The 20,034-nt window shown below is 34.5% G+C and overlaps 1 protein-coding gene and 1 long non-coding RNA gene across 10 annotated transcripts in view; both read left to right on the top strand.

The window, feature by feature from the left end:
* The window catches only part of LOC115211607 (protein Aster-B), a 270,613-nt gene that overhangs the window by 14,372 nt on the left and 236,207 nt on the right, over window positions 1–20,034 (top strand). The gene's annotated exons all lie outside the window — the stretch shown is intronic.
* Window positions 1–20,034, top strand: part of LOC118763622 — a 32,280-nt gene that overhangs the window by 3,723 nt on the left and 8,523 nt on the right. Inside the window, exon 2 of the long non-coding RNA XR_004999383.1 lies at window positions 14,453–14,457. This is a non-coding gene — a long non-coding RNA (uncharacterized LOC118763622). The remainder of the gene's footprint in view (window positions 1–14,452; window positions 14,458–20,034) is intronic.

Raw genomic sequence — 20,034 nt, 5'->3', positions numbered from 1 at the left:
GTTCTCACTCTTGGTAAGCAAGAACTGATCTCTTTTATTCATTTGATTACTTTATAGACTCCTGAGCTGCTGACACTGGGTTTCAAAATCTTGAAAATCTTGCTAGGAGTTTTCCTTTTCTTGAATAGCCCTTCAATTGCTTTATTTATTCTATTCATACTAGCTTAACTACTAGCTTCAAGTATGTTAAATTTCAAGTAGAAATTAGTTTCAATACCACCTTAAATGTTAAAAGTATTAAATTTCTGAAATAAGAAAACAAATATTAATTAAATTTAAGTAAAATAAATGTCTGCACTAGAGTTGATCATCCTGTATTTTTATGTGATGTGTCAGTTACTAGATTTTCAGTAATTTCCATAATTTTAATTTGGTAACACTAAATTTTGCCGATCTGCAGTATTTCAGTTGTCTTGTCAGTGTTTGTAGTATTCATTTGTAAGTACTATTGAAACAGATGTTATAAGAGGAATGATAAATTTTCTTATAAAGTATTTTATGCCAGATGACACTTTCAGTTGGAAAAATAATGTTGTTTCCTTTTAAGAGTATTAGATTTTCAGATGTTTCATGTTGGAGTTTTAATCAATTTCTGTAGAAGTTGTTCAAATTTTAAACTTTTCAGCATGTTTTAAGAAATTCTGTGAACTGCAATAATATAATATAAGGTAATAAGATGATATACTTCAAATGCAAATTAAAATTTTTTCAAGCATTAGCTGTTTAAATATTAAGTAGTAACAGTTTAAATGACAGGTTAACCAGTCAGTGAGATACTAATAAATTAAGTCATTTCAATGTTTTGGTTACAGCTACAGTATACCTGAAGCTCCAATTTTACCAATTTGTTCCATGGCTTCTTGGGTTCCTCTCCTTCAAGCTTCATTCTCATTGAGTGATTAGCACTTCTTTACACAGCTGCTCTCATCCATATGCATAACAAAAATACACATATACAAATATACATATATTTGTGCCTTTCATAGGTGCAGGAGCAGCTGTGTGATAAGTAGCTTGCTTATCAACCACATGGTTCCGGGTTCTGTCCCACTGCGTGGCACCTTGGGCAAGTGTCTTCTGCTATATCCTTGGGCTGACCAAAGCCTTGTGAGTGGATTTGGTAGACGGAAACTGAAAGAAGCCTGTCGTACATATATATATATATATATATATATATATATATATATATATGATGTGTGTGTATGTTTGTGTGTCTGTGTTTGTCCCCCCACCATTGCTTGACAACCGATGATGGTGTGTTCATGTCCCCATAACTTAGTGGTTCAGCAAAAGAGACCGATAGAATAAATACTAGGCTTACAAAGAATAAGTACTGAGGTTGATTTGTTCATCCAAAAGCGTTGCTCCAGTCAAATGACTAAAACAAATAAAAGAAAAAAAAATGTTTTTTGTTTTACAAACAAGGGAAAGAATACCCATTATATATTGCAGAGTATATTTATTTGTACCATTGCTAATCCGATTTTCTTAGTTGATGCATGTTTTGTCTTGCAACTAACTTGAAAATATATTTATATATTTTCAAACCAAATTTGAATTATATATACATGTTTTTCCAAGTCAGATGCAACTATGATTGAATAGTGAAGAAGTTAGCTTCACACATGTGAGGTCATAGATTCAATTTCATTGTCTTGCATATTGGACAAGTGCCTTTACCATAACCACAGGATTACTTAAGCCTTGTGAATGTAAATGGGTTGAGGGAAACTTTGTAGAAGCCTTTCAAGTAAATTGTACCTGTGATTTAAGAAGTTCATCTTTGTCGGACTGTCTTATTGATTCTACTTCAGAATTATCTTATCAATACATCTGTCTGCAGAATATTCTAACACTTTGCATGCTAATTCAATGAATAAGTGATCCAGAATTGATGGTGGTGGGACCAGTACATCACTTACATGTATTGTTTCTAACCATAAATTTATTTTTGTTGTTAGCTCAAGATTTATCCTATGGAAGCAGGATTCCTCAAAACTGGCTGTGCTCATACCACCTCCACTCAGGCACTCCTAACTCTTGTCTCGCTTCTACATGTTACTTATCTTGTGTCAATCCCTCCCAAACCCTGCACTAGCCACTTCACAAAGTCCTTCCTCTTCAGAACGTTACTCTAGAATTTCCTCTCTGCATATATTTCTTCTGCATCTGTTGGATTGTATCTGCTCAAGAGAAAAATTAGCAAATTAATCTCACTGGTTTTAGAGGCCTTGTGAAAGCCATAGATACAGCCTTTTCTTCTAAACTAAACCAAGATAAAATGCCCCATGATGGAAGCATCAATTTCAGATATTTCTGTGACACTTTAAGAGCTGCATATACTGTACAACCCACAGGCTTTAGGCTCATTTCTGTTGCTAAGTGCTAACAAATTAGTACTGTCAATATTGGACAAGGAAATTACCCTTGAAAGATAGATGGGAATGTTTCCATAATGACTTGAACTACCCCACTGTTGTCAATGAAGTTGTAATGGCTTACTTGTATGGTAGTAACATATCAGTTACTACTTTCCTACCTAGTATGAGATCTGTTCAGTGGCAAGGCTCTTGGACATGATGCCATTGAAGATAAGATCTACATGATTGGTGATCCTTGCCCTGTCTCAAGCTCACTAAGTTTTCTATATCAGGAGAACATGCCACATGATTTAAAGAACACCCCAATAGTCAACCTGTGCTAGAAGGAAAATGCTTAGTTCTGCAATAACCACCAAGAATATTTTTGTTGTCAGTTGCTGGGAAGAGCCTCACTTGAATAAAGTTGAACCAGCTGCTTGACCACTTAGGACAGGGCTTTGTGCCTGAGAGCCAGTACTGTTTTATAGAGGGCTGTAGTGCACTCAACAAGGTGTTTTGTTGCATGCCATTTAGAAGAAGTGTTGGGAGCAATAATTAAATTTTTACATAACTTTTATTGATCTTACAAAAGCATTTGGCTCTTGGTCTTGAAGGGTTTTGGAGAGACATGCCCAGTAGAGATGCCTTGTCATGTGTATTGGCCAATTATGGTAATTTCTTGAGGGCCTGTATGCCAGGTTAATTGTTGATAGCAGCATTCTGAATCATACATGGTGTTAAACAAGGTTGTGTGCAAGCACCAGCACTTTTCAGCATTAGGCTTTCAGTCATGCTGACTGATCTAATCCACAGTAGAGAGGATGTCACACTGATGCCGGGCTTTTCAAATTCTGGAAATTCCTAATTGCAATGAAGGAAGAAGAGAATATGTTATGTGTATTCTTTACAGATGACCTTGCTCTGAATGCAGGCTCAGTTTGAGATGTAGCAGTGCTGCAAACAGGTTATTTTCTGCCTGTAGTCTCTTTGACATCCTCATGAGCACAAAGAAAACTGAAGTCATGTGACAACCAGCTGCTCACAAGAACTGTGCATCACTTACAATTACAGTCAGGGACCACACTCTACTAACTGCTGACAGGTTTACATAACTTGTGGTTAACTGTTTGACTTTAACCTTGAGGTTAATGTCAACTTTTCTGTGCATGTGTAGGTTAGATAGAATTTGTTGAGGTAGCACCCTCTCAAGAATCTTCTGGATAAACAATGAGATCAACATAAAAATTGCTAAAGCCAGTATTGCCTATAGCACTCATTGGTACAACATATGGGTAATGATATGACTCATTCTCTAAACGAAGTCTACAGAGCCATTGTTCTGTCACTTTGACTGGAAGCCAGTGAGGCTTGAGCTATATACAGCAAGAATAGATTCTACTTCAAATGCTTGCACAAAACACTATGCATTTGTTAGTAGGACAAGGTCCCAAACAATGAGGTCTTCAGTTGCATGTTATTACCCAAAATCCATACTTTTATATGCAGAGTCAAGCCAGAATGAATGACAAATATCTGTCACATTTTTGCTACAAAGAATTGGCAAGGGGCCTCCCTAGAAGATTTCATTGATCCAGAGTTGTGGAAGAGCCTTGTTGCTAAGGGATCTACTTGGCATTCAAGTCAGAGAGTAGATGAGCTGAGCAAAAGAGGAATTAGAAAGTACAGATTTGCCAGGCATTGGTAAAAAAAAAAAAAGCACTTAACAGTCATTACTAGATGCCCCCATCAATGATATGCTTATCATCTGCTAAATATCCTGCTAAGCCAAATTTTGTGCAAATTGTACTCTTCTAGCTGAAAAAAAAATACTATATTACTATGCTTAAAAAGAATGTAGTGGTTATAGTTGAAATGCCTTTGATAACAGGACTACTTAGAAAGGTTGAACACAAAAAACAACTGTTTAGTGTGACCTGGTACTAAACAATAACATTGACCATGCATTGTGTTTTGCTTTAATAGTCTTGATGAAGAAACTGATACTACTCCACTTCAGTGCTATGAAATAGAACTTCATTGACATTTGATAGGATGTCTTGTTAAAAAGCGATTGTAATAACATTTTACATTCAGAACCATAGAAATCATGCTGTATTTTGTCAGCTATCTGAAACAGCTACAAAACTGAGAATTACACATTTTGCCTGTAAGTAAGTTTCTAAATTAAATTGAGTGATTATTTTCTATCTTTTTAATTAGTTTCATTGAAAAATGTAATGAAATTGTTCGAAATGTCTCTTGGAATGTCTTAGGGTATAAAACCATGTTACATAAAAAGAAAAAAAAATTACTTTTAATAGGAAAACATTTCGAGATGTTTTGGTTGAATTAAGCAAGATTAAAACTAATTTACATGCATTCTATATCAACAATACAATTAGTTAAAGAAACACTAATTATTACATCTTCTCCACACCTCTACATTGGACTTCTTTACATTTTAGTAGACTGGATGATTACAAAGTATGTGTCTTCTCGTAAATGATAACATTGTTAGCATATTGTAGATCTTGTAAGTAATAAGGTTGCACATTATTAATTCCACTTGTTTTCTCAAATGATTACTTACAAGCTTGTCCTACTGCTGTCTTTTTTCTTCTTTAGATGGGTTTTCGTACTTTTGGTGTAAATTAGCCATAAATTACGCATACCTCAACAATGTAATATAATTATATTGAATAATTTTTCTAGAAATTTTACTTTTAAGGAGCAATCAAAGCATGACAAAATCTTGTATAAGAAATAATTTAATGTTGTGAAATAGTGAAAAAAAAAAAATGGAAAAAAAGTTGTTTAGCCCAGGTCATCTCTAATTAAGCGGACCTATGATCAAAGGTATTCCAGCCATGACCATGCTATTTCTTGGCCTATGCACACTGAACCTAGGACTACATTATCCAACTGGTCCTTCCTTCCTAAAATGATAGGGTATGATTTCAGATTTGGCTGTTATTTCTAACAGGTTGAGTGACCTTGTACAGGCTCCTGAGAATAAATGCATATTGCCTGATAAGCCTAAATAAAGTATGTAGATTGCCATTTTCAGAAAGTATTGTAATATACTGTGAGTGTTAAAGTTCAATGAATGTTATCAGAATTAAACAGGATAAGGTTTATATATGAAAAAAAAATTGCTCTTGATAATATCTATAGAAACTGATTTGTTGAGGTTTAAATTAAAAAATAGTACTATTAATGAATATCTGTTTTCATTAATAAGATGCACTTGTTTGATAGTTACTGAAGTAAATTGATCCAAAGAAACACCAAGGATTTTAATTAATATTATCCAGCTTGTGCTGTGTGGAGTTGAGGTAGGAGTAAACAATTTTGTTCCTATTAACAAACTGTGAACTAAAGTATCATTACTTAAATATTTCACTTACTAATTTCAACTTAGGTGTAGTTTTTTTCTACTATCATCATTTGAAGCCATTCATTATTACCTATCTCTTTTCTTCTATTATAATTTGTTTGTAAATATTTTTTCATCTGCATATTTTTCACCTTTTTTTTCCTTCTGTTTAAGTTTCCATTTCTACAGATCTAATGTTTTATAGTCTATAATATTTGTGCTTATAATTACTTACTATGATCTATTTCATTTTACTCCCTTAGCATTTTCTATTTTCTTTCATCTCACAGTATAGTGTCTGTAATCTCCAACTGTCTTTCTTTCACTTATCTATGTGAAGCATATATATTTAGTTTTTCTCACCACTCCATTATATCTGATATCTTTCTCAGTGGTCAAGATCACGAGTGTGAAGTGTATGTGCAATGATACAGATAGAATATTGCTAAGTGATAACAACTTAAGATTGTGTGTATATATTATTTTTATACATAAAGTCTTGCGTTAGTTGCAGCAGAAAAAATTTGCCTTACAGCTAAAATGTAACCATGCTGGAGGAAATAGAAAACAAATAGTTTCAAATCTTAAATAGATGCTTTTAGTAATTACTTCATTTTGATTCAGTTGACAGGCAGTTTTCTCCAAAATGTGATCTATGGCAAAAGTGTAACTATTTTATCTAATATACATGCTTCGAACAGCTTTAGACTTGAAAATGTTTCTGTACTTTGATAAGTTTTCAGAATTATTGGGGCAGCTGAGAAATTTCTTAAGTGTACTATTTTCGGTATCCTCTAAAAAAAACTACAGAGGATGCATTTTAACTTGAGACATCTGCTTCTAATCATATCCTAATCTGGGTCAACATGTGAATTCCCATGAGAATTAGGTGATAATAATGATTTCTAGCATTATCACAAGGCCACATATTAGGGAGGAGGTAACAGCTGATTAAATTGATCCCAGTAATTGTGTACCACTATTTTATTGAAGGATTTGAACTGAGAACATAAAGGTATCTAACTAAATACTACAAGGCATTTTGCCTGTCTTTGTACCGGTTATGCTGTGTGTTGTAACCAGGAAATAACATGATAATAATAATGATTTTTAGCATAGGTACATTGTTGTCATCATCATCATCTTTTAACATCCAGTCTTTTATAATGACATAAATTGGATAACTTAATTGAGACAGTATTCTTTGGTTGGATGCCCTTCCTGTTGTCAAAACAGTGTCCAGTGAAGACATGTACAAATAAACATTTATGCACACACACACACACATATATATTAATACATAAACACATGCATATACATATATATGATGGGGCACACGGTCAGATGGAACTTGAAATCACTTAGTTACAATGTAAAATTTGTTAACGCACAGTTGATTATATTGACACCAGTACTTGAACTGGTACTTTATTTTATTGATTCCAGAACAATAAAAGACTAAGTTGACCTTGAATTCATGATCTGAACACAGAAAGCAAAGGGTCATAGCTAAATGCTATAAGACATTTTATCCAATGCTTTAATGCTCTTACCAGTCTTCTGCCAACAGTAATAATTTACTGATACTACTAAGATTTATAGAGGAGGCTTTATAAAAAATTTTAAAGTGCTTACTTTTCCCAAGAGAGAAAAGTAAATAGAATATTCTTTACTAAGAATCAAATTGCAAAACTGTAGTACCTGAACACTTATTTGTCAGAGTAATGGAAGTAATTGATAATACTATTATGGATTAGGTTATTTTCATGTTAGCATAAAGCCAAAGATATTTTTTAGGAAAGGAATGAATAAGGAATTATGATATTGAAACCTTTTAAGAGATTTTGATAATGTACTTGTAGTGATAGGTCTCTAACCAAGTACTGAAACTAGGGTACAGAATGGAATCTCTGGATTTTATGTACAGAATGGAATCTCTGATTTTATTTCTACTCAATAAATATTACTGAAGAGAAAGGATCGTAGTCAATAAAATCCATTCCAGTATCTTCGCAGAAATGCAGACTCTGTGGAAAGAGTGTAGAAAATGTGACCCACTTGGTAAGTGGATGTGAGAGCCTTGCACAAAAAGAATACAAGTGCCGCCACGATTAAGTGTATGTGTATCTTCATTGGCTCTTATGTCGTAAATACCAATATGAAGTAACAGAGAACTGTATGTACCAAGTAAAGTTATGTAGGAGGATGGAAAAGTAACGATACTCTGGGACTATGATTTTCAGATGGATCGTGTAATCGAACACTGTCAGCCGGATATTGTCATATTGAATAAGAGAGATAAATACTGTCAGATCATTGATGTAGCCATACCAAATGACATGAATGTTGTGAGTAAAGAGGTTGAAAAAAATCACCAAGTACTTCGAATTGAAAGTGGAAATGGCAAGACTGTATGGAATGCGAGAGGGTAATGTAAAAGTGATACCAGTGCTAATCGGAGTGTTGGGCTCAATCCCATTGAAACTTCAAAACTTCTTAAGGCACTGGAAATCCCATGCAAGATTGATGTCTTGCAAAAAGCAGCCTTATTGGGCACAGCACACATCTTAAAGAAAGTATTATCTGTCTGAGGTCCTTGTTGTGACTTGAAAGATGACTAAAGACTCCGGTGCATTTTTACCGACACTGTGTTATGAAGGAATAATGATTATTCTAACATGTCCTTGCATTATAACCACATGGTTTTGGATTCAGTCCTACCTTGGACAAGTGTCTTCTATTACAAGTCTTAGCCAACCAATGTCTTGTGAGTGAATTTGGTGGATGGAAACTGTGTGGAAGCCTGTGTGTGCATGCCTGTGTGTTTGACCCCACTTTACCACTTGACGACTGGTCTTGATTTGTTTAAATCCCTGTAACTTAGCAGTTTGGCAAAAAAGACTACTGATAGAATAAGTACTGGATCTAAAATTAAGTAGTGGGGTTGATTTGTTCAGATAAATCCTCCAAAGCAGTGCCCCAGCATGGCTGCAGTCCAGTGATTCAAGCAAGTGAAAGGTAAACAGTTCATACATAATGCTGTGGTTGTCGATGCTGTAAAAACATGTATGATGTATGCCAAGTTGCTTCAGTCAACCCTAGTACATGTCTGGCATTTGGTTTATTGACCCCGGCAGGAGGAAAGGCTAAGTCAACTCTAGTGGTGTTTGAACTTGGGACATCATGATCGTGATCATCATTATTGTCATCATCATCATCATCATCATTTAACGTCTGTTTCCTATGCTGGCATGGGTTGGACGGTTTGACAGGAGCTGATAAGTTGGAGAGCCACATCAGGCTCCAATTGTCTATTTTCACATGGTTTCTGCAGCTGCATCATCTTCTTAATGAAAACTACTTTATAGAGTGTACTGGATGCTTTTTATGTAGCACCAGCACAGGAACTTATTATGTGGTGCCAGCATGGGTGCTTTTCACTTGGCACCAGCTTGGTTGCTTTTTATGTGATTCCCACACAGGTGCTTTATATGTGGCATCAACATATGTAACTAATACTGCATATGTAACTAGTATGACAAAATATTTTCTCTGTTATTTATTGTATTTACTGATCCTGCAATCTAGTGCTCTCTTAATAATAACAAAAACCCAACTCAGATAAAGTTTTAATTAAATTTTGTGTCAAAAACACAGTTGTAACTGAATTTCTTGACACAAAAAAAAAGAAAAAGAAAAAGAAGTGAAGGTTATAACTGGATTCATTGCAAGAAATAAGATTAACTGAGAACTTCTTAAATGTACTTTCCAGTATTCTTTGAAAATGTCTACAGTGGATATGTTTTAATTTGAGACATCTGCCTCTAATTAGAATTCTATTCTGGGTCAACATGTGAATTCTTATGAGAACTGGGTGATGATAATGATTTCTAACACAGTTATATCACTGTATGTAAAGGAGAGCACAGCCATTAACATTTACCTCAATATTTGAGTGATTCCTACTTAATTCTTCCCCTGGAAGGATTTGAACTTAGAATTTAAAGGAATGTAACTAAATACCACAAATAAATTTGTCTGCTTCTCTCTGTCATTTACTGCCAAAGAAGTGATAGTAATAACAGTAATAACTTATTTATAGTTCGAAGATTTAGAAGGGATTATAACTGAAGAGAGAATATGAAAAATTCTGAAATAGTTACTTTTCCCAGGAGATGAAAATAAGTGGAACAATACCTAGTAAGAATCAAATTACAAACTCTGATAGCAAGGAACTTACTTGCCAGAATAATATTGGTTTCAAATTTTGGAACAAGGCCAGGAATTTTAGGGGAACGGATAAGTCAATTACTTTGACCCTAGTGTTTAACTTGTACTTATTTTTATCGACCCCCAAAAGATGAAAGGCAAAGTCGACCATGGCAGAAGTTGAACTCAGAACATAAAATGCTGCTAAGCATTTTGTCTGGTGTGCTAATGATTCTGCCAGCTTACTGCCTTTGCCAGAATAATATTGGTTTCAAATTTTGGCACTAAGCCAGCAATTTCAGGGAGGAGGCAAGTCAACGACATCAACCCTAGGGCTCAACTGTTACTTTATCAACCCTGAAAGAATGAAAGGCAAAGTTGACCTCAGCAGAATTTGAACTCAAAACATAAAGACAGACAAAAGGCTGCTAGCACTTTGCCTGGTGTGCTAACAATTTTGCTAGCTCTCTGCCTTTGCCAGAATAATATTTATAAACAATAAAACTTCTATGAATAATAATTTTCTTTTACAAACCCAAACCCAAAGATTTGTTTTTGGAAAAGAGTAATTGGAGAATCGTGATATTGAAACCTCTTTTGGATGTAGATAATAATTGTTTTTAATGTAGGCACATGGTCAGTAGTTTTTAGGGGAGGGTATTACTTGATACTGTTGATCCCAGTATCAACTGTTACTTTATGTTATCTACTCTGAAAGGATGAAAAACAAAGTTGATCTTGGTGTGATATGAACCCATAATGTAAAGAGTTGGAAGAGATACCACAAAGTATTTTGTCCAATACTCTAACAATTCTGCCAATCCACTGTCCTAGGAGGAGGTTAGTAATGCAAATGAAGTGGTAGGTCTAGTCGAGTTCTGAAACCACGTTACAGGGTTGAATTATCCAATAAAACAGGGATTTCAATTCCATTATGTAAGAGAGAAGATATTTAGACAATGTCTGGAATAATCTTTATAAACTCAGTGCACATGCACAGGTGTGGCTGTGTGGTAAAGACGCTTGCTTCCCAATCATGTGGACTTGTGTTCTGTTCCATTTTGTTGTACTGTGAGTAAATATTGTAAGAACAAACGTGTGAAAGGAGTGGTGACGAAGAATGACTCCTTTAATACACCGCACGATCGCTTACAATAAATGCAAAATGGATAAATGAGTACAAGTGCCAGTAGGAAAAGAAAGACACAACCGATAGAAGTTTTAAAAGAAGATTTTATTTAGGTGTTAATGTGTGTCTGTGTGTTCGTGCGTGGTATGTACATAATGTGTACGTGTGAACAAACAAGGGTGTATGCGTGTGAGATAAAATACAGAGCCAACAAGAGTCAACAAGAGGACGCTAGAAGAATGTTCTCGCATAATGAAGATAAATACCAGTTCGTAGTAAAGTACACAATAGTTGAAGCGCTGTAACAAGAAGTTGTGGCGAAGAATTAGAGCTAGTTGAAGCACATGTCGTGTAAGAACTTGTGGCTACTATGCCGCTGTCGGTCAGTTGATACAAGATCTCGCAGGTTGTATTTGCTGTTAACTATGGTGAAGTAATTCACAAACAGTGTGGAGATAGAACCTGGGTGTACGTAGAGAGATGTTGGCGATGGAGATGGAGGTCCTGGTACAGCTGGACGAAATGTTGATGTTTCTCCATGTGGGCTGCCAGTGTTGTCTGTCACTGGAACTGGCTGTATGCTCTGTGATCAGTGGTTAGAAAGTCTAGAACCAAAGACCTCGACTTGATGAATTGCTGAAGTTTTTATAGCAAGCTAATGGCGCAGACGGAGATCCAGAAGAGACTGTCTCACGTGACCTTATCAGAAGGCTGAGATTGGTTGGATTGCACATTGGCGCATAACAGAGCAAGAGACAAACTGCATCAGTACCAACCAATTAGAGTAGTGGACACAACTGGGTCCAAGCAGCCGAAGGCTAGCTGTTATCTGCTACGTCCATATTTATGTTATATATAACAGAAAGAGAGAATTTCACAAAGTGTCTGCTACAGTGTCTTCTATTATAGCCCCCAAGCTAATTAAATCCTTGTGAGTGGATTTTGTAGACAGAAATTGAATGACGCATGTTGTGTGGGTGTGGTTGTGTAGACATTACATAATGGTAGTAAATGAGTATCATCATCATTCAAGCATATATCTAGCTATGAGAAAATATTACCTTGCTTAGAAACAGGTGAGAGTTGGCCACAGAAAGGCCATCTTGCTATAGAAAATTTGCATCAACAAATTCCATCTGACCCATAGAAAAAATGGATATTAAATGATGGTAATGATGAGTGCCAGAAATAAGGTTATAAGTGAATTCATTGCCAGAAATAAGAGTGTAATTGAACTTTATGCCAGAAATAGCTTAATTCATGGCCAGATGTAAGATTATAACTCAACTTAATGCCAGAAGAAGATGATATCCAAACTCAGTGTTAGAAATAAGATAATAGATATAAAATCATAGTTATCCCATCCCAGTCACTCATTACTGCTTCAAAATTGATGGTCAGGTTGAATGATGAGCCTTGATGAAAAACAAAACAAAACAAACTACTCTCTGCATTTTAAACTAACTGCTTTAAGTTCATATTAAGCAGGTATACATACCTGTCATCATCATGTTTCTGTAAGTTCAGAGTTCTACTTTAAACACTGACCAATTTTCTTTCACTACTGGTCCTTACCTATGGCAAATCAACAGCTTCAGTAAATCTAATATTGCATCGGACTATATTATAAAATTATAAAATGCAGGTATGTTTTTTGCCAAGTCATACAAACAGGGAGGGGAGATGAAGAAAAAATCTCACTTTTTCTCTCTTTTGCTCTCTCTCTCTCTCCCCTTCTCTCTCTCTCTCTCTCCCTCCCTCTCTCTCTTACACACACACACACGCATACAGAAAGAGAGATAAAGTTTAAACTGAAGTTTTAAAGAATTAAGCAGAAGGGCTCTCCCCTACCAATAAAACAAAACAAAAGAGAAATTCACAGTGAAACCCTAAAAGATACAGAAACTGTCCAAGATGAAAGTTAACAGTTGCTCAGAAAATTTTGGCTGAAGGCAAAAATGATAATCTGAATTTAGCTCACAAGATCAATGACTTGACACTGTTAAAATGAAAAAGCTATTAAAATGAAATATTGAAACAAAGGGTTAACTTCAGCTGCGAGCCATATAAGCAACATAAAGAAACAATTGTCCACCTCATTCATCATCATCATCATCATCATCATTGTTTAACGTCTGTTTTCTATGCTGGCATGAATTGGACAGTTTGACTGGGGACTGGTTAGCCAAGAGGCCGCACCAGGCTCCAATCTGATCTGGCAATGTTTACACAGCTGGATGCCCTTCCTAATGTCAACCATTCCAAGAGTGTAGTTAGTATTTTTTACGTGCCACCGGCATGGGAGCCAGTCAGGCAGCACTAACATCAGCCACAACTACAATTTCCATTGGATTATGATTTGATTTCTGCTTTGCTTTTGATTTTGATTTTACTTGGCTCAATAGGTCTCCTCAAGTACAGTGTGTTGCCCGACAATTCAAAGGTACTTTTTGAATAGGCTGGTTCTGCAACACTGGTGTAGCCTATGGCTGTGATCTCACTTTACTTACTAGGTCTTCTCAATCACAGCATATCTCCAGACATCTCGGTGTTTCGTCATTGCCTCTGTGAGGCCCAACGTTTGAATGCTTCTTATGTCCAACATTTCTCTCAGGGCACTTACACTCTGTCATGTGTGCACCCTGACATCCAGTGGATTATACTAGCTTCATTTCTTTCAAGCCCACGCATGTCTTCAGCAGTCACAGCCCATGTTTCACTGCCATGTAACATGGTAGTTTGCACACATGCATCATACAGTATACCTTTTACTGTGAGCAAGAGGCGCTTTGTCACCAGTAGAGGTAGGAGCTTTCTGAACTTTACCCAGGCTATTCTTATTCTAGTGGCAATGCTCTCCGAGCATCCACCCCCACTACAAACTTGGTCACCTAGGTAGTGGAATTTCCAGTTGATCTCTATGTTTGAAGTCTGAAGATCCTCCTCCCTCTCATCAAATTTCTCAATGAGGATGTCCCTAAATCCCTGACCATGTGAAGGGTTTTTTAACTTCCAAATACTTCTTTTCTGGATAGGTCTGGTCCTTGGCATGTTTCTGGTCTTGAGTCTAATGTCACTAATAACTAGTCTATGCTGGGGGGGGGGGTACATTCTTCACCAGGGAGGGTCCTTGTATTTAAGACCAACCTTGCATCCTGCTGTCTGGTGAGGATGAAATCAATCTGGCTAGCAGAGCTGCCTGATTGATAGGTTATCAGGTGGCTGTCTGGCTTCCTGAAGTTAGTGTTGCATGCATCACAGAACTCCAGTAGCCTAGTTCCCTCTTTGTTTCGGGAACCAATTCCATGACCCTCGTGAACACTATGGAAGATACTGAACTGTCATCCGACATGCTCATTAAACTCTTCAGCCACAAAGATGAGGTCATTGCCACTCATCTTTGAGGTAGCCTGTTGAAGGATATCATAAAAGTGATCTTTCTGATTGCTACATGCAAAATAAATCAGTGGGCATATGTATCTAGGCAACTGGATCAAATGGGATATATGTAAACACTTAAGCACTGAAACTGCAAATGAATAGCATTATGACAATGCTATGTTATTTAGAAATGTGCCTCTCCATATTGACATGACCATCAAAGAAAATTTCTGAATATCATAAATCAAATATGAAGAAAAACCTCTGTACTTTGATAGACATGTATCTCTATTGTTTCTGACCTAAAATGTTGCCTCAAAGCTATCAAAATGCAAGGACTTTGAAATGGAAATATGGAAGGTATAGCGGGTGGAGGAGTAAAAATGGTATCGATGAACTGAATATGATAATTAAAAGAACATAAACAGAAACACTATACCATGACTGACCTGATAAAATAGTTCCATCAGAACCCCCCAAAAACGTGCTACTATTTACACCACACCTGGTATACAAACCACTTACCACATTCAGTTCAGTAACACAACCTTCTCGCTTCATATTCCACACAAACCACAACCGGATGTGAATTTTCATAATAAACCAAAGCAACAACAAAATAACACAAGTAACAAATGAAACCCATTGCAATACAAAATAGAGGTAACTCAAATATTTTGATCCTTGAAAAATTGGTATAGCATATAATTTAAAAATACAGAGGTATGAGTCAGTAAAAGACACACATAAAACTATGGAAAACAAAACAATATTTTAACAGTTGAACAAAATTTTCTTTCAAAGTATCTGTGGTGAAATGTCACATTCTTCTTCTCATCTCATATCCAAAGTTGTGAACTACAAATGATAATGATCATGATGATAATTTTTAACTTTGGCACGTAACTGGTATTTTATGGGGAAATTTATGTAATTAAATCAACTCATGTACTTAACTGATACTTACTTTTTTTGACACTAGAAGAATAAAAAGCAAATATAAGGATACCTTGATTACCATCACAGTATTCGAAGCATAAATGCATGTAAAAATCACCAATTCATGTCTAGACTTTGCAAAATTCTAAATTTTTAATTTTCCAAAATATGGGGTTGGAGGTACTTATGAAAATAGTTATAAAATAAGAAAGAAATATATATATATTGGAAGCAATTTTATATTTTTATAAGTTTATTCACTTGCATCAGTGTATTTGAAAGAATATGTTTTTATTGATTTTTAAAATATTATAAAAGGGGTGTTTGAGTTGATTTTTCTTTCATCTCTTTGTGCATAACTTTATTGCAGCCGAGTGCATTTTCAACTTGTTTTCTGACTTGCATAATTTTCTTACATTCACATCTGCATCCATTATCATCTGCTTTTCATCTTCAAAAATTCTAAAAATAGTATTATGACTTTTAGTTGAGAATTCTTTCATCTACATCTCAGCTTCATTTGTTTATATTCACCATCATAAATCACCGTCTCCAAAAATGTTTCTGCAAGGTGTCTGGTTGCTTCATCTTAGTCCACACTTGTTCTTTGCCCTATAATCCTAAACATGTGCTTTAATTTGTGCAGTTCTAAACATATAGAACTGTCCAGAACTTACAGAAAATATTTTGTTAGTTTGCCCTTCTGATTTGTTTTCTCAGTTTTCGTTGGATTGCTACAAACCGACTTATAGCTTTTGTTTTGATGCGTATTTAACTTACTGGATATGTTTTTGATTGCAATCTCAAATCCAAGATATTCCATTTCACTTATTGTAGTACTTTGTTTTCTTGTTCGGAATTTTGATTATGACACGACTCTTTGTAATCATTCTTTGTAAGTTTCAAGTTCTGAATTATATCATGCACCAGTGGTTCATTGGTAGGTTGCTGCCAGCCAAGTTTAGCTTTAGTAATACCACTTTCATGTTTGCTAATTATTGCTATTCTTCTCATCACTTTCACCACATTAATAAGGTTGTTCTCTCATTCAGAATTCATGCTAATAAACTGAAGGCCTGAATATATATGTGTGTGAAAAATATTTGTAGACAACAGAAATAATGAAGCTAACTAGTTGTTGATATCATATAGTACATATCTAGGTGGTATGTGTGCTCTATGAAAATATGCCACACAACATTATTTCTCATTCCATTTACATACCACACACTGCTGTAAATTAGATTCATTTGCACAACTTTTGAATTCTGAGGATCAGCTGCTGACCACTTCAAATTAGGAACCACAGTATTCTAATCTGTGGTAATTGGAGTATCACTCTATTGTTTACAAATCTTGATACAAAGCTATTATTGGAAGGAGTATAATAAATTAAACCAACCCTAGAACTTGACTAATTTGTTTAATGGTACTAGTCGGTGGAAGGCAAAGCCAGTGCTCATAGGTTTCAACTTAGATATGACTAAATACTACATGGCACATTTTGTTTGACATTCTGTTGTTTTTGCCACTCCCCTGCTCTTACCATGCCACCTTTAAGTAATAAATGTGTAAGAGTTGTAACAATGGTTTGAATACCAGACTAAATGTGCTACAGTATCTATCCAAATCTGTCCTTTTATCCATTCAACATTGATAAAATGTGCATGAATAATATATTGCAGTATATTGAGAGTATAAGCTCTTAACCTTATTGCATCTTAAAGTTAAAATTCTTATAGAAATTTCCTGATTTATGACAGAATAAGCAAAGGAAGCTATTACTCATTTCAAACCTATTTTCTAAAGTATTCCTATGTATACCTCAACAAATTCAGAAAACAAAGAAATTACAAAGTGTAGACAATCCATAAGAAAATGCTATATTCTAGTCTTATATGTATGCATCCATGAGTGTGTGTGTGTGTCTGTGTGTACACAGACACACAGCCACACATACTTTGAAATGTACTTATAGAGAGACATATGCAATTGATAGACATGGTGTTAGTTCTAATAAGGTCTCAGTGAGAAAGAAATAATTGTTCCTTAAATAGGTATTGAACTAAAATGTTTCAAGTGGAAAGTAATATGTTCAGCTCTTTTTCAATATCACAAGGATATTACTGATGTACAGACTCTTTTTTTGGGTAGCACTGTGTGTATATGTGTGTGTGTGTGAATGCATGTATATCAGTGTGAAAACAGGTGGCTTGTATAACATTTACTATTTATTGATAGTAATAACTATTATTGCTATCATACTTGGACATGTGCTAGACTTAATGCCTTTTTTGTATTTAAACTCTGCTCCCTTTACATTGCGTTTTCAAATTCTACCATAGTAGACTTTATTTTGCATCTCTTAACAGCCATACAATAGAAGTAATATATTGAGGTTGGTTCATTTGACTATGTAGCTATCCTCAAAAAACACTGACTTTCTATCTGCTTCAAAGAAACCAATACTTAACATTTGTTTTGCATAAGTTCTATATTATTTATTTTCCTTTTTTGAATTTTTTTTTTTTTTGAGCAACATTTTAGGAACATTTTTAAACAACCATACAGCCATTGTAAGAATGTTGTATTTGTTCATTCTACTTTTAGACTTGAAAAATTACTGCATTTAATTGTATATGTAATATAATTGAAATTGATTGCATGACATCCTAGAAATATGTGCAACTGGAGATATGGAATTTTAACAGTGAAATATGTCATTCAATAATTTCTCAAACCTTCATATTGCACTAGTTTGTAAATGCATAAATTTCTGTATTGAACCCACTCTGTTATATGGAACTGAAACTGTTTCCTTAAATATTTATCAGTTAAATCTTGCTAATGCAAGATTATACAAATAGTCTTTTTCACACCTTGTCATAACAAATTGACTCATGTTTATGCATCAAGTTAATGATATATAACATGAATCAAATGTACAGATGTTTCTGAACCTGAAGGAAGAAGAAATGGCTTGCTATTACTCATGGTGTGTTAAGTGTTGCTAAAAATGGTCAGCTTAACTTAATCATAGACTATAGAGAAATTTTCAAACTAAGAAAACTAGTTGACGTGTATAATTGGTACCATTGAGCTGTGATACTTGAATGCCTCACAGTTTACTTATCAGAATTTTGATTTTGATATCTATTGTGTAGCGAAGTTTCTGGCTCTGTAACCATAACTATGTTAGTGTAAGAGATAAGTAGATATTAAGCTTTACTTGCATTTATTCATGTAAATGGATATATGATTAACAATATGTTGGATTTGGAAGTAAGAATAATGAGAAATTGAGAAGACATATTGGATGGTGGCACTTTTAGTACTTTTAGGGAAGCCAGAGAAGTATTGAAATGAAGTTATAAAAACACTAATAAGCTTTCTCAGTGATCTATTTCAAGAGGTTCTCTACATATTTCCTTTTGCAAGTTGTGATGTGTAACAGTGGCCTAGTCAAGATAAGAAATAACAGAAAATGTTCACATTTTTCTAAATATTTTTTTGTTGCTATTGTTGAGAAATTGTCTATTTTCAACTATTCTAATAATATTTCTGCTGTCATTGAATAGCTATAGTTATTTCTTATTGAACACATTTTTGCTATGGTGGTGTTGATAAATGATAGTGTGTTTGGAGGTGTGATCAGAAACGCAATGAATTAAATACGAGTTTGATCCACTTGACCTAATATACCGTTGATATTTAACTTATCAACTCTGGAAGATGAAAAGCTAAGTTAACCATTAACCTTGGAAATATTAATTCTCAATACTTTAAATCGAATCTACTTTTCAAATATCTTATCTTGGTGATTTTTATCAGTGAGTTATACTGCTAAATGTTCTGTCTCATCTCTTAAAAACACTTGTATACAATACTTAAAACTATTATAAATAAGGCTATGAAGACGATTGAAACTAAATGATAGGAAATAATAGCTTTTAAAAAGAACATGTATCTGTAATGTATCATAGAGTAAGTTAAACAACTGTAGTTTTTATTTGCTTTATTTTTTTTACTTGTTAGAAATTAAAATCCATTTTGCTCAACAAAGTAGGATAGGAGCTCAAACCAAATCTAAATAAAATGCAATACATATTTTTTCTGACAAATTCTACTTTGAAATTTTGTAAAATAGTTTTTTGGAAAAAATAAGCAAATATATATGAATGATAATTGACCTGATAAAACTGTACTGTGATAACTTACTTTTTGCTGAGGCTGCTGTAACATTACCATTTCTATTTTGCATGTCTCTGCCTACCACCATTAGATCTTAATCTAAGATAGTCTTCTGTTTATTTCCTGGCTCCTCCATTATATCATCTACTTTGTATTGAATGGTTGCCATTTCAAAGTGTGATATAGTCATGTAATGTACTTTATTTTCTAAATATTTTTGTTAATAGCACTTTTCTCTCTTCTATTTTTTAAGTAGCTGCTAACATTGTGTAATGTTCAGACTTTTTTTCTTATTACACAGTGAGAGCATAATAGCTATTTCAATAACAATTTCTTATATTGGCACAAATCCACTAATTAAGGATAGAGGAAGGAAGAAAAGCAAAGTAAATCCAGACATGACTTGAACTCGAAATGTTGGAGCACATAACGAAATACAGCAAAGCATT

This window comes from Octopus sinensis, linkage group LG5, assembly GCF_006345805.1.
Source record: "Octopus sinensis linkage group LG5, ASM634580v1, whole genome shotgun sequence".
In the NCBI taxonomy this organism is placed as follows: domain Eukaryota; kingdom Metazoa; phylum Mollusca; class Cephalopoda; order Octopoda; family Octopodidae; genus Octopus; species Octopus sinensis.
Note: the sequence above shows the minus strand (reverse complement) of the source record. Positions and strands in the feature narration are given on the sequence as shown.